This window comes from Dermacentor albipictus, unplaced genomic scaffold (assembly GCF_038994185.2).
Source record: "Dermacentor albipictus isolate Rhodes 1998 colony unplaced genomic scaffold, USDA_Dalb.pri_finalv2 scaffold_38, whole genome shotgun sequence".
In the NCBI taxonomy this organism is placed as follows: Eukaryota; Metazoa; Arthropoda; class Arachnida; order Ixodida; family Ixodidae; genus Dermacentor; species Dermacentor albipictus.
The window spans coordinates 527,037-539,223 of NW_027225592.1; the positions used below are offsets into that span (position 1 = coordinate 527,037).

General features: G+C 43.6%; 1 long non-coding RNA gene across 1 annotated transcript; it reads right to left on the reverse strand.

Moving 5' to 3' along the window:
• Positions 1-1,850: 1,850 nt before the first annotated feature.
• LOC135916917 (uncharacterized) lies at positions 1,851-10,389 on the reverse strand. Its single transcript, XR_010569101.1, has 3 exons — positions 10,272-10,389; positions 8,513-8,816; positions 1,851-2,281 (listed from the first exon to the last, which is right to left on the reverse strand). It is a non-coding gene; the product is annotated as an uncharacterized lncRNA (long non-coding RNA).
• Between the last annotated feature and the right edge of the window lie 1,798 nt (positions 10,390-12,187).

Consider the following 12,187-nt stretch of genomic DNA (forward strand, 5'->3'; position numbering starts at 1 on the left):
GGGTGCGATGGCAGCGTCACGGATGCATAAATCGGTGACGGTTCCGTGCAACTCGCCAAGTTTTAAAACTGCACGTAGTCTATTATCGTTGGGCCAAGCCACCTAGACAACTTCAAGGGCTCCACACGACGGTATGACGTCACACTGGTAGGAGGGGCCTACTTGGCGGCTTCACCACGCAGGTTCGCGCGACGAGCGCAGGAATTCGCGTACGCAATTTTTTTGAACCAAAATCAGCACGACGCGCAGAGGCACCACCAGTGTGTGTCACAACTATTACAGTTTTAAGAAGTTACCACTTTCCAGGAAGCAATAGCAACCTAGTCAAGTGAATATTTCTTTCTTTCACTGCAAAATATGCAGCACTGCCACAGAAATTATTGGCGCTAGCTGGTTCTTCGCATTATTAAGTTAATAAATTATTAAGAGAATAATGAGACATCCACCAGATCGTAGCAATTGCTCAAAAGGAAACCCATACGGGTTCCTCGAAATAAAAGCCTCACAATTGAAGGAAAATTCAACCTGGTCCTGAAATCAAACCCAAGACCACCACCTTTCCGGTGCAGCAGCTCTACCATCTGAGCTAACCAGGCGGCTAACAAATGGCAGGGCGAAGTCGAACTTATCAACCACTCGAAGCAAAGGCAGGAGTTTGACGTAATATTTGCGGGTAATAGTAGCGGCTTCTTGCAGAACTACTACTTTGCATTCAACACCATCATAAAGAAGTGATATTCAGTTGGACTCTTCTAGTACTTACATCCATTGCGTGCAGGTCCCCTAAAGGACCTGGCCTGCACTCCCATTGTCCGGTATGCTATTAGAACATTTTTGCGAAGGTGTGGAGTTATTCCTGCATAACTGGTAGATGGTTTTCATCTTCGCTAGCCCCCTTCTGCGGTGTTGAATAACAAGAGCACATTTTCAAAGCCCGGAATAAATTTTTTCCTAAATATAAACAAATGTGATGCACCCAAAATAGCAATAAGTGTACATTTACTTTTCAGTTCCTTTCAAAATTCATTTGAAGGATCATTTACTGAAACCAGTTTATCACCATCACAGTTGCAATGCACAAACTATTGACGAAACAAGCCTTTACAGTAGTTATTCCGATCAAAAAGGTTAACCTATAAATTACTGTAGCTTATAGTGTCCCAATAACGAATTGGCTTTATGACACTTTAAAAACAGACAGCATAAGCAAAAACAAGTTTTTTAACACAGTTGCATAAAGAAAATAATAACCTTGTCGCATACAACTGAAGTCTACAGTGAAGGTTCGCCCACGTACATTCAGCCTAGCCACACAATTAGGTCATGACAAAAAATATGCAAGCTTTCAATAGTGTTACTTTTCAATGGTTCTTGGCATGGGACAATTTATAATGTTCTCTCTGGCACAAATTGTTAAACAGTTTATTAGCTACAGCACTTACGACAAGCTGCATGTCCTCGTCTGTTGTGTGACAAAAAACAAACATATTTTGGTCTTCAGTATCTCCAACGAGTAAAAGTACAAGGCCCACAAGTACACCCTTCTGCATAGGAAGGCTGAAAAACTGTGCTGAAAGCCCTGAGCCTCCCCAGGATAATTTCTGTGAAAAGCAGAGCATCTACTACAGCGGCTCGTGGGAGCTCGAGCCCACCTCTGGACATTTTCAGCATAATCTAAGTCTACATCTTGCTAAACAAGGTTTTCATATTATGATGTGCATGTTAGTTTCTTCAAAGGAGCATGGGCGCAATGTCCAGCAACATAGGTTACCACTGGCAGTCTAGAAGCTCTTGCCTCAGTGTCGAAATCTGTCACGGGGACACGAAATTGATTGTGCAATGAATAAAGATCTACCTTTGGCACACTTGATGCTGGCAGCATGTCCAGCTCGGGTAATTCTGGAACTCTTTGCAAACTCAGCTTTGTCTCTGACTGATATTTGATTGATGGACACATGGTTTTGGGCCCCTGACGACTGCCGGTATTTTCCAAGCAGATCCTCATGGCTGTCGGTTTCATATTTCCCCAAGACAACATAACTGAAATGATGTTCTTCCAAACAGTATAGAGTGAGTTCGCGCAAAGCCTGGGTGGTATAGCTCAAGGCAGAATCAAGCGACCATTATCATGCTTGTTGCTTTCCAGTGGTCGAGCCAGTGAACTATTCGGTCGTTCCAACGACGCAGGCGGCGCCACGCGGCCCTCCTCCGAAGCAGTCACCCGGTGATAGAAATCTGCGACGCAGTTTGGCGGTTCGGCCTCGCGGTAGTCATGGAGGCACTGAAGAGGAAAAAAGCGACTAGTAATCACACGTGCAGCGTGCCGCAATGCTCAAACCGTGCCGTAGCGGGAGAGGTAAGCCTCCATGTATTCCCGAGAGACAAGAAACTCCGGAAATTGTAGGCTGCAAAGATGCGCATTGGCAAAAGAAGTCATCGGTGAGATGTATGTTTGCAGCGAGCACTTCAACCTGGAAGGCAACTTCTGGAGCCACCTTGTTAAGTTTTTTGCCCATCCAGTCGTTAATTGCGTATATTGTAAACTTTGTTTGGCGGTGCTGTGGTGTTTCACAAGATTGGAATCTAAAGCCTCGTCTGCCGCGGCTGAAGAAAGGGGCCTTTACTAAAGGTACCTGTACGGACGCACGAAATGCAAGTGAAACTCAGATCAAGCAGAAAGAAACTGACAGAAGCCAGCCATGGAACTTACCGTAATCCTGTGTTTATATCTGAGAGAAATAATCGCCTTCTGTGCCTTATCTATGTGTGAATTCGTGGCGCCGACATTCGATAGTTTCTAGAGTCATTGCATTCATGCGCTTGGTACGCGGCACTTACCTTTTCATTGATTCCGCTGACGTATTGCAAGGCTGTGAAAAGTGCGCAAGTATCGCTCTTGGTATGTTAAACGCGACTGCGACTGGATTATCAATTTGCAGGAAATATTCATCGAGACGATTTACCGTCAGCTGTGTCTCCGGCGAAAGTTTGCGCCTGCGTGCCCCCAGTCGTTCCATGTGCAGCCGAAAACTGTGGTGAGTACTCATCCTGGAAAGCGTTGCAAGATGCTTGGAAAGTGTTGCATGAAAGCGTTGCAAGCACGCTTCAACTGCTTAAGCAGTGCCTTGTCGCCCTCCTTATAACAGCCTCACCAACACAGAATGCCGAGAACTTGTGTTCATGGTGAGTCGCGACAGTTTTTTACGTGTTGACATACAAAAGACGCATCACATGAAATATCAGTTACTGCATGGTTGTGTTGTTTTTGTGTTTGTCATTACATATGCGTATAATTTGTAAACAAGTGCACAAGCTTTTCTGACAAAACTGTTCATCCATGTGTTTCTCCTTGTTCGTGCACCGCAGATTAACCTGGCTTCCTGCAGGAAGCTCCTGTCGAAGCACCCATGTAGGAAATCTGGAGATGACGACAGGTATGATTTGATTAGCACATGACTGGGGTAGTTGGAGAAGTATGGGAGAGGCCTTTGCCCTGCTGTGTGCGTAACCACTCTGATGATGATGATGATTTGTCAATATTACCATAATTGTGGCAGGAGGCAAATTGCTCGTAATATCTACTGTAGCATTACCTTACCCATGCTCCGGAGTTGCATTCCTCCGTCTCTGTCACCAGCCCTGCCTCCTTCGCCAAATTCAAACACATGTTATCTCCACCCCGGTATCCATGTCTATATCACTTGCGTCTAGACCGACCTTGCCCCATCTGTCTTTGCCTTTATGCTAAAATGGAACGCTGGCTCTTTGTTGTCCTTTTGCTATCCAACCGCCCTTACCCTTCCCTCCTCTTGGCATTACCCGCTAAAATTGGCATTGGTGCGTCAAGCCACTGAACTCCCGGGTGCTTAATCGGGCACTAAATTAGATTAATTACATAGAACAACATAGCTAATATTAATACTACTACTGCTACTCAATATTTCATTTCAGGACACACAGAAGCGGAGGTGCAAAACCTCCTCCGTTAATTACAGAAACCGGCTAGTGCAGACAAGGCAATGCAGGCCAACGTACCACATGACATGGCTCAGAAGTTGGAGATTACAGAACTTCTTACTACCGATTCTAAACTGAATGCCTTCATTGCAATTTCAAATACGGCACTTCTAAACAAGATTGTCCAGCTGGTGGAGAAGCATGAAAAAGAGAACAAGTTGGAAGCCACTGCGAAAGATAGAGTTTTGTTAGTGTTTATTATTCTGAGGCATGCTATTTCATTTTCATCAGTTGGTGTGCTCTTTCAATGCAGTGTATCATCTGCGCACAGGTATTTTGTGCACACACTTCCTCTTCTTGCAGCAATTCTTCAGCCAGCCATTGAACACCTCCTCCTCCTCAACACCTCCTCAAGAGAGGAGGTGTTAAACAATACACCTGTGTACTTTTAGAAGTACAGCAGAGTAAGATGGGCTGTAGACTGCACAGAAATTGCAGTTCAACGGTCAGGTTGTTTTACGTGTCCTCTGCTGACTTACTCCCAGTAAAAATCAACCTATGCGGTTAAATTTCTTGTGTGTGTCTGTCCGGAAGGTACAATCACTTTTATTAGGGACGCATTTGGTGGACATGCATTTGACAAAGCTATTACTGAACACTGCGGCCTCTTGACAAGTTCAAGCCTTTCCCTGACGACATCATGGTTAACAGAGGTTTTTTATTGATGAGCTATGTGCATCTCGTGCTGTAGGCATTGTTAGGCCCCGCCATTCCTAAGAAAAGAGAGCCAGTTTTCTGAGGCTGAAGCCCTGGATACGGTTGATATTACAAGGGCTAGAGTGCACGTTGAAAGGGCCCTACAAAGAGTGAAAATATTCAAAATGTTTAGTGGTACAACACTGTGGGAAACACTTCCGCATATTGATAAACTTTTTACTCTAGCTTGTGGCATGACAAACTTGTGTTCACCAATATTCGCAGGCGATAAGTTTTTGTTTTGAGGGGCTGTTTTTTTAGTGCTACATCCGCATCATGAACAAATTGTCTGCCATATTGGAGGGTCCTTGATTGATTTCAGCCTTTTAGGGTTCTTTAAAGCACAGTGAACTAACAAGACAAAGAAATATAAGCAAGGAAAGCTTGAACAAATGAGTGCTTCTTTTTTGTGGCACAGTTGCGTATTGCAAGGCAAAATGTTGGTAGAGTTTAGCTGCAGACTTAGGTTGTACCCTGCTATAGTCAGATATAGACAGGTATTAAATAGTTTACTCGCTACAAATTGAATATAATTTATACGCCAAGCTATTTATAATCAGAGACTGATGCTAAAAAAGAGTTATTAAGAAAGTAGGTGCATCAAGCCTGGTTAGGCGTCCGCTTTATTATCATGGTTTTGCACTTAGCAATATTTAGTTTCATAGACCAGGTGTGGCACCAAGTGGAGATCTTATCCAAATCAGATTGAAGAATGGCTGCACCAGAAGGTTTAGATATTTGTCTATATAATACGCAGTCATCAGCGTAGATTCTATGTTGTGAGTCAATGGAATGAGGAAGGTCATTAATATAAATTAGAAAAAGCAGAGGACCTAGTACAGAGCTTTGGAGAACTCAGGATGTTACGGGGCATACAGGTGAGTCAAAGTCATTAAGTGAAACGTACTGAGTACGGCCCTGCAAAAAGCACTCGATCCCCTTTATCAGATTAGTATCAAGATTTAGGTTACTAAGCTTGAAAAGTAGTAGTTGATGTGACACAGTATCAAGTGTCTTCACAAAATCTTAAAAAGTGCAATCCACAAATAATGAACAACCCAAAATTGAAAACAAATCATTGGTAAACGCGACCAGATCAGCTTCGCAGAAGCAGTGTTCGCAAAAACCATGCTTATAAGGTGTCAAGAAACAGTTTGATTCGAGATGTGACATTAGGTTAGAATATATTATATGTTCAAGCAGCTTGCATGGAATTGACGTTAATGAGATAGGCTTGTTGTTGTGGGGGCTATGAACATCACCAGAGTTATGCACCGGAACCACCTTTTCCACCTTCCAGTCGTCCGCCAACGTGGCGCTCTGCAATCACTGCGAAAAGACATACTACAGTATAATGGATGAATAAGTCCTGGTGTTTTTCAAAAACTTGTAGCTAATACCATCGGTACCAGCTGGCAATGAAAGTTTCGTAACTTGAATGAGTTTAAAAGTGCCTACCCAGTCAATAAAGATAGGGTCCATTTGAGGGAAGTCAGGTGCAAAAATAATAGGAATGGTTATTGGTGCAATATGTGAAAAAGATTATGAAACTGTGTCATTGAGTGAGATACATCACTGTTTATTTGAGACAAAGAATCCTCGATCGTTCTTCAAGCGAACTTCATCAGATTCGCGCATGCCTATAACATTCCAAAATTTGCGTGGATTTGAAGTAAGTAACGAAGGAAGGGTTGAATGAAAATATTTGTGTTTAGCACCGATGAGAGCACGTTTATATTCCGCAGTGGTAGACTGATAACCCAACCTTGCTCTGTCAGTCGTAAGTTTCTTGCAGCGACGGAACATGTGCTTTTTCTTGTTTAGTAATCGGTTTAACGATAGGTTGAACCATGGCGAACGTCTCTTGCAGCGAAATATATTTAACGACGAGCGCTTTGACGCGTTTGAAATAACCGCCAGTTCTCTTGCATTGTCGTTCCCAGAACTGCGCAAAGAACTCGTCAACGAACTTTTCCAGAGCAGCATTATTGGCTTGAAAGTCTGCTCTCAAATAATCGCGGATTATTTTCGAACGTTTCGATGTGCGGCGTGAGCGCGATGGCGTAGTAAAGTGAATTGTAAGGTGATCACTTAGACCTGGCAGTATTGATAGGGAAGAGGCAAAATCGGCATAGTTGGTGAGCACAAGGTCGAGTACATTTGCACATGAAGGGGTAACGCGAGTTGGTTCTTGTACGAGCTGGGAAAGATTATGTAGAACAGAGGTCAATGAAAGCTATACATTTAGATAAATTAGTAGCTACAATGGGGTTGGAATCGTTGCATTAAATACCTGGAAAATTGAAGTTACCCATAAGAAAAATTGGTGCTTTTGAGTATCGAGACACAACTACGTTCAGACAATCGTAGAGTTCATCACAGAACGTGGTGGCAGAAAGCGGAGGACGACAACATGCACAAATAATGACATCGTGATGATTTAAGGTAACGCATGTACAGAGGAAATCGGGGCAACGTAAGAATTTAGCATAAGAACGGCAATCAAAACACCACCCCCTGATCGGTCACTTCGGTCACCGTCTGTACACTGTATATTTCTTTTCACAAGATAAGAGTTCACCGTGCTTGACTTTACTTGTCAACCAAGAGTCGGTTAAAACAACAATATCGGCTACACACGTGCCCATTAAACATGATAAGGTATCACACTTCTTTATAGTACTTCTGATGTTCGCAGAAAGGAGCGAATAGTCGCCGATATGCTTCGCCTGAACGTCCGCTGATTCCTGAGTCGGAGTACTATGAGGTTGTGACACAGTGGAAGTTGTAGCATTATCGGAGGCATGTGCCCAAAGAAAACCAGCAATGTGTTGCGGACCTGAATACACGTGGTTGTCAGATGCAAGTGCGCTAGGGGAATTTATTTCACAGATGTTATCAGTTTCTTTGCTGTAGAGGTAGCATTTTTTATTTATATATAATCGATAATCTCTTAGGTTCTAGGGTTGTGTGGTAGCTTTGGCGAAATCAATCAGCTTTTTACGTATCTGCCTCGTTGCTTTACAAAAGCCCTCTTGTAGAGCGACTCCCGTATTTTAAAGTTTGGACCTTCGTGCTAAAACACTCTCTCTTGTTTTAAACGAAGCAAACTTCACAACTATGGGACTATTTCTGCCGGTAACAAAAGAGCCAAGTCTATGCGGTCGTGATATTGCGTTTGCAGGAGGTTCTAAAGATAGATGATCTGGAAGAACGGCTCCTACGGTTTGAGTTGAAATGAATATTTGATGTTTAATGGCGCAAGGGCGAGCTACGGCTTCTTCAGTGTGAGCTCAGCTTTCTGAAAAAAATGTCTTTCAATTCGTACATACTTAAGTTTTGACCGCGGGAATGGTCCTCAAAGTCGTCAAGGCGTGCTTGCAGTGCAGCATTTTCACTTCGCACAATAGCAGCAACGCGGTGAACTTCGGTCGCATCCATAATCTGAGTGCTTTCGAGAGCGCTTACTTTTCCTTCGACAGTTGTTAAACTTGTGGTGATGTCAGACACTCGTTCTTGCAACAGTTTTTGACTGGCTTTTACCTCGTCAAGGGAAAACATCACTTCAGCGTGACGTGCCCCCATCGCACTCGCGAGCACATTTATGGCAGCCAATACGTCAGCATTGGCTTTGTCAACTTCATCGGTACCAGGGTTTTGCTCTACATCACCGAACAATAATAGCATCTTCAACCCTTTAAAGCAATCCGCAATCAAGTACCAAGACATGTGGGCGTCAGACAAGCAGCAAGCGTCGATCACCCGAGTGTTTAGACTGCAAGGAATATGAAGTACCAACCTGGGTAAAGTGAAAAGATGTCTCTAGTCACGTCTGCAATCTTGCTGCCCGCCAACGCCCACAGAAAGGCGCGTACGATGCCCGTCGCTTAAATACAGCACGTCCGGTGATGTCCTCGGTGATGTGGTTAATCAGGGCAGACGGAGCACTGGTGCTGTTTCCAGGCGGAACTTGGAAACAAGAACTGGATAGTCATCTGCCGCCGTCAGCAGCATGGCGCGGGTGACAGTACTCATCTGGTGCAACATTATAGGAGGTTGATCCGTCAAGGCAACGGGCCAAGTCCAGGTGAAAGCCAGAAACTCTGTAAAGAAGATGTTTTCACCCCTCTTCTTATTAGTGGAAGGGCGGTTAATTTTTTTGGTGTCTCTACATTTACTACATTCAACCACGTCAAATGGTGCCGATGTATTTGAATGTTTGCATTTCATGCTAGAATGTAACTGTATTAAGGGCAGCAATAGTGGGTAAGGTAAAATGTTCAGGGCAAGCTTAAATTTTTGGCGTTCCCTGTTTGAACGGTTTCATATATTCGCGGTAAGTGTTGGGCGCTACGTTTAGGAGCTAGTTTTTTGACAGCTTCTTGCAGGTGACACAGTACTTTAAAGGATGCTGTACCTTTGGCTGGGCATCAGCACGTTTTCTGTCAGTAAAGTACGTACACTTCCCAATGTTGCACTGATTCAGCCATGTATTTCCATAGCACTTAAGTATGGAAATCGGGTCTACCACAAAACACGGGGCATGATCGATCGGCAGGATGCTAGTATAAAATATTGAGACACGCGCTTAGAAAAAAATGAGATAGCTTTTCTGTTTATGGAGTTATTGTATGATATGAGTGCCATGATTCTTAAACCAGATGCTTCGAGATCATTATTAAGCTTCCGAAGAACGTCATGTGGCGTTCTAGCATCACTTTGTGCAACAGGTAAGATGCCCACAGCATCTTTGTTTAAAAAAAAATAGACTCTGGATTATAACGATGTGGGTTGCTTTTGGAGGGTTTGATAAATTAGCAGCAGCACCAGTCACGAATACAGCCTTGTCTACAAAATAGGCTTTAAGGTGCACTTCATCTATTATAAAGTTACTCCGTTCATGCTCGTTGTAGATTGTTACAACTCGCTCCCCATAAGAAACAAAGTCAGATAACTGCTGTTCTCTTGCAGCACTTACATCATATGATGAACAGAGCCTTGTTGTGTCAAGGTGCGGTAACTGAAGTTTCATTGAACTTCTCAAGAACATGTACGCATGAGGTGAAATTTTACACGAAAGTTTGGCAAAAGCAAGAAATATGGGGTTATTTATTAGCATTGTTTAAAACAAGATCAACTGGGCTTTTGAAAACGTTTAGCACCTCGAAATGCCATTCTTGCTATTTGGATGCATAATCTTCATCACTCACTTCACCCAGTAAAGTTGCTACCAATTGCAGAAGAGTACGAATCTTTTGAGAAGGATCAGTGCAGATTCTCCTCTAAAACTCTTTAATCGTCCGTAGCACTGCTCTCGAATTTTTTCAATCACACAGCTTGTCAGGGAAAAGCGCATCACCAGACTGGCTCAGGTGGGTTTTGCAAAAACACAACTCTACGTGAAAGTCCGACGACACAATCACCGACGAACCAAGTGCAGGAGCATAATGAAGTTGCAAATCAAAGAAGGAAACCTTCCCGTCCTTGGTAATGATAGCCCAGAAGTCAGAATTTTGAAGGTTTGGCAAGGTGTCAAGCAAGTCGGAGAAACCACTTACTCCGTTTTATGCCTCCTCTTCAGCTTGAGTCTGCTTTGAAAACCGTATTTACACTTGCAAAGAAGCAGCTTCCAAGCCTAGCCTTTTCTTTTCTGGCGCTTCTCGATGCTTCTTGTTGGGATAAATATACGCTGCACTTCAGAAACAACCTTGAAACTGCAGTTTGTTTCAGGCGAATGGTTTTCATAGGAACTTCGTAAGCTTTTCAGTTTTGAAATCTGTATAGGCAGCTTTCACGCAGTCCTTTTCAGAAAAGACCTACCACGGAGCTGAAACAAAATAAAAACCAAATTAACATGAAGCTGGTCAAAATATGGCAATAAAAAGCACGCCAAAATGTTGATAGTCCCTGTCTCTCAACGAAAGAAATACAGATTGTCAGCACGTGCGTTACGATGGTGCCGTGCTTAACCAAAATTATGCATTTGCAACCGTCATCGGATAAATCGCAAGCCGAAAGCTTTTCGTCTGAGAAAGCAGAGTAGCAATATAGAAAAGCAATGCTTTCGACTGCGTACTTCGTTGGCAAGAAGACTTTCTGGATGATATCTGTCCTCCATGCTGCCCGCATCGTCGGGTCAGTAGGAAGTCTGTGCATTCGGACACTTGGGCGCCCGTCCTCATGCGATATCAGGTGGGGGGGGGGGGGGGTGCACAGTAAAAGCCAGGCATCGTTGCCTTCGAACGGATGAAGACTCGCACAGAAACAATAAGCCGCCATTTCCCAAGCTCGACTTACGATGCGCCATGCTCATCCATCATAACCATCATTGTCAGGCTGTTTTGGGTCCACTGCAGGACCAAGGCCTCTTCCTGCGATCTCGAATTACCCCTGTCCTGCGCCAAGCGATTCCAACTAGCACCTACGAATTTACTAAGTTAATCGCTCTACGTAATGTTCTGCCGTGCTCGACTGCGTTTCCCTTCCCTTCGAACCCATTCTGTAACCCTAATTATCGAACGGTTATCTAATAGGCGCATAACATGAGCTGCCCAGTTCCATTTTTTTCGTAATTTCCATCAGAATATCGTCTATACCCATTTGCTCTAGCTGTGATCCAAACAGCTCTCTTTCTGTCTCTTAACGTTATGCCTCGCAATATTTATTCCATTGCTCTTTGCGCGGTCCCTAACTTGTTCCCAAACTTTTTATGAGTCTCCAAGTCTCTGCCCCATATGTCAGCACTGGTAAAATGCACTGATTGTACACCTTACGTTCCAGTGATAATGATAAGCTTCCACTGAGGAGCTGTAAATGTCTGCCGTGTGCGATCCAGCCCATTTTTATTCTTCAATTAATTTCCTTCTCATGATCAGGGCCCTCTGTGATTAGTTGACCTAGGTAAACGTACTCCTTCACAGACTCTAGAGGCTGACTGGCTATCCTGTTCCTTTGCCCTGCTATTGATCATGATCTTTGTCTTCTGCACCTTCATTTTCAATCCCACTCTTACACTCTCTCTGTTTAGGTCCTCAATCATTTGTTGTAACTGGTCTGCATTGTTGCTGAATAGAACAATGTCATCGGCAAATCGAAGGCTGCCGAGATATTCGCCGTCGATGCTTACTCCTAAGCCTTCCCAGTTTATTAGCTTGAATAGTTCTTCCAAGCACACAGTGAATATCATTGGAGAGATGGTGTCTCCCTGTCTGACCTTTTTCTTTATACGTATCTTCCGGATTTTCTTGTGTAGAATTAAGGTAGCTAGGAAACCTCTGCAGATGTGTTCCAAGGTATTTACGTAAGCATTCTGTACTTCTTGGTTACATTGTGCCTCTACGACTGCTGTTATCTCTACTGAATCAAATGCTTCTTCGTAATCTATGAAAGCAACATAGAGAAGCTTATTGTACTCGTATATGACATGGGTGTGGTCCCTTGTAGAGTATCCCTTCCTGAAGCCCGCCTGTTCCCT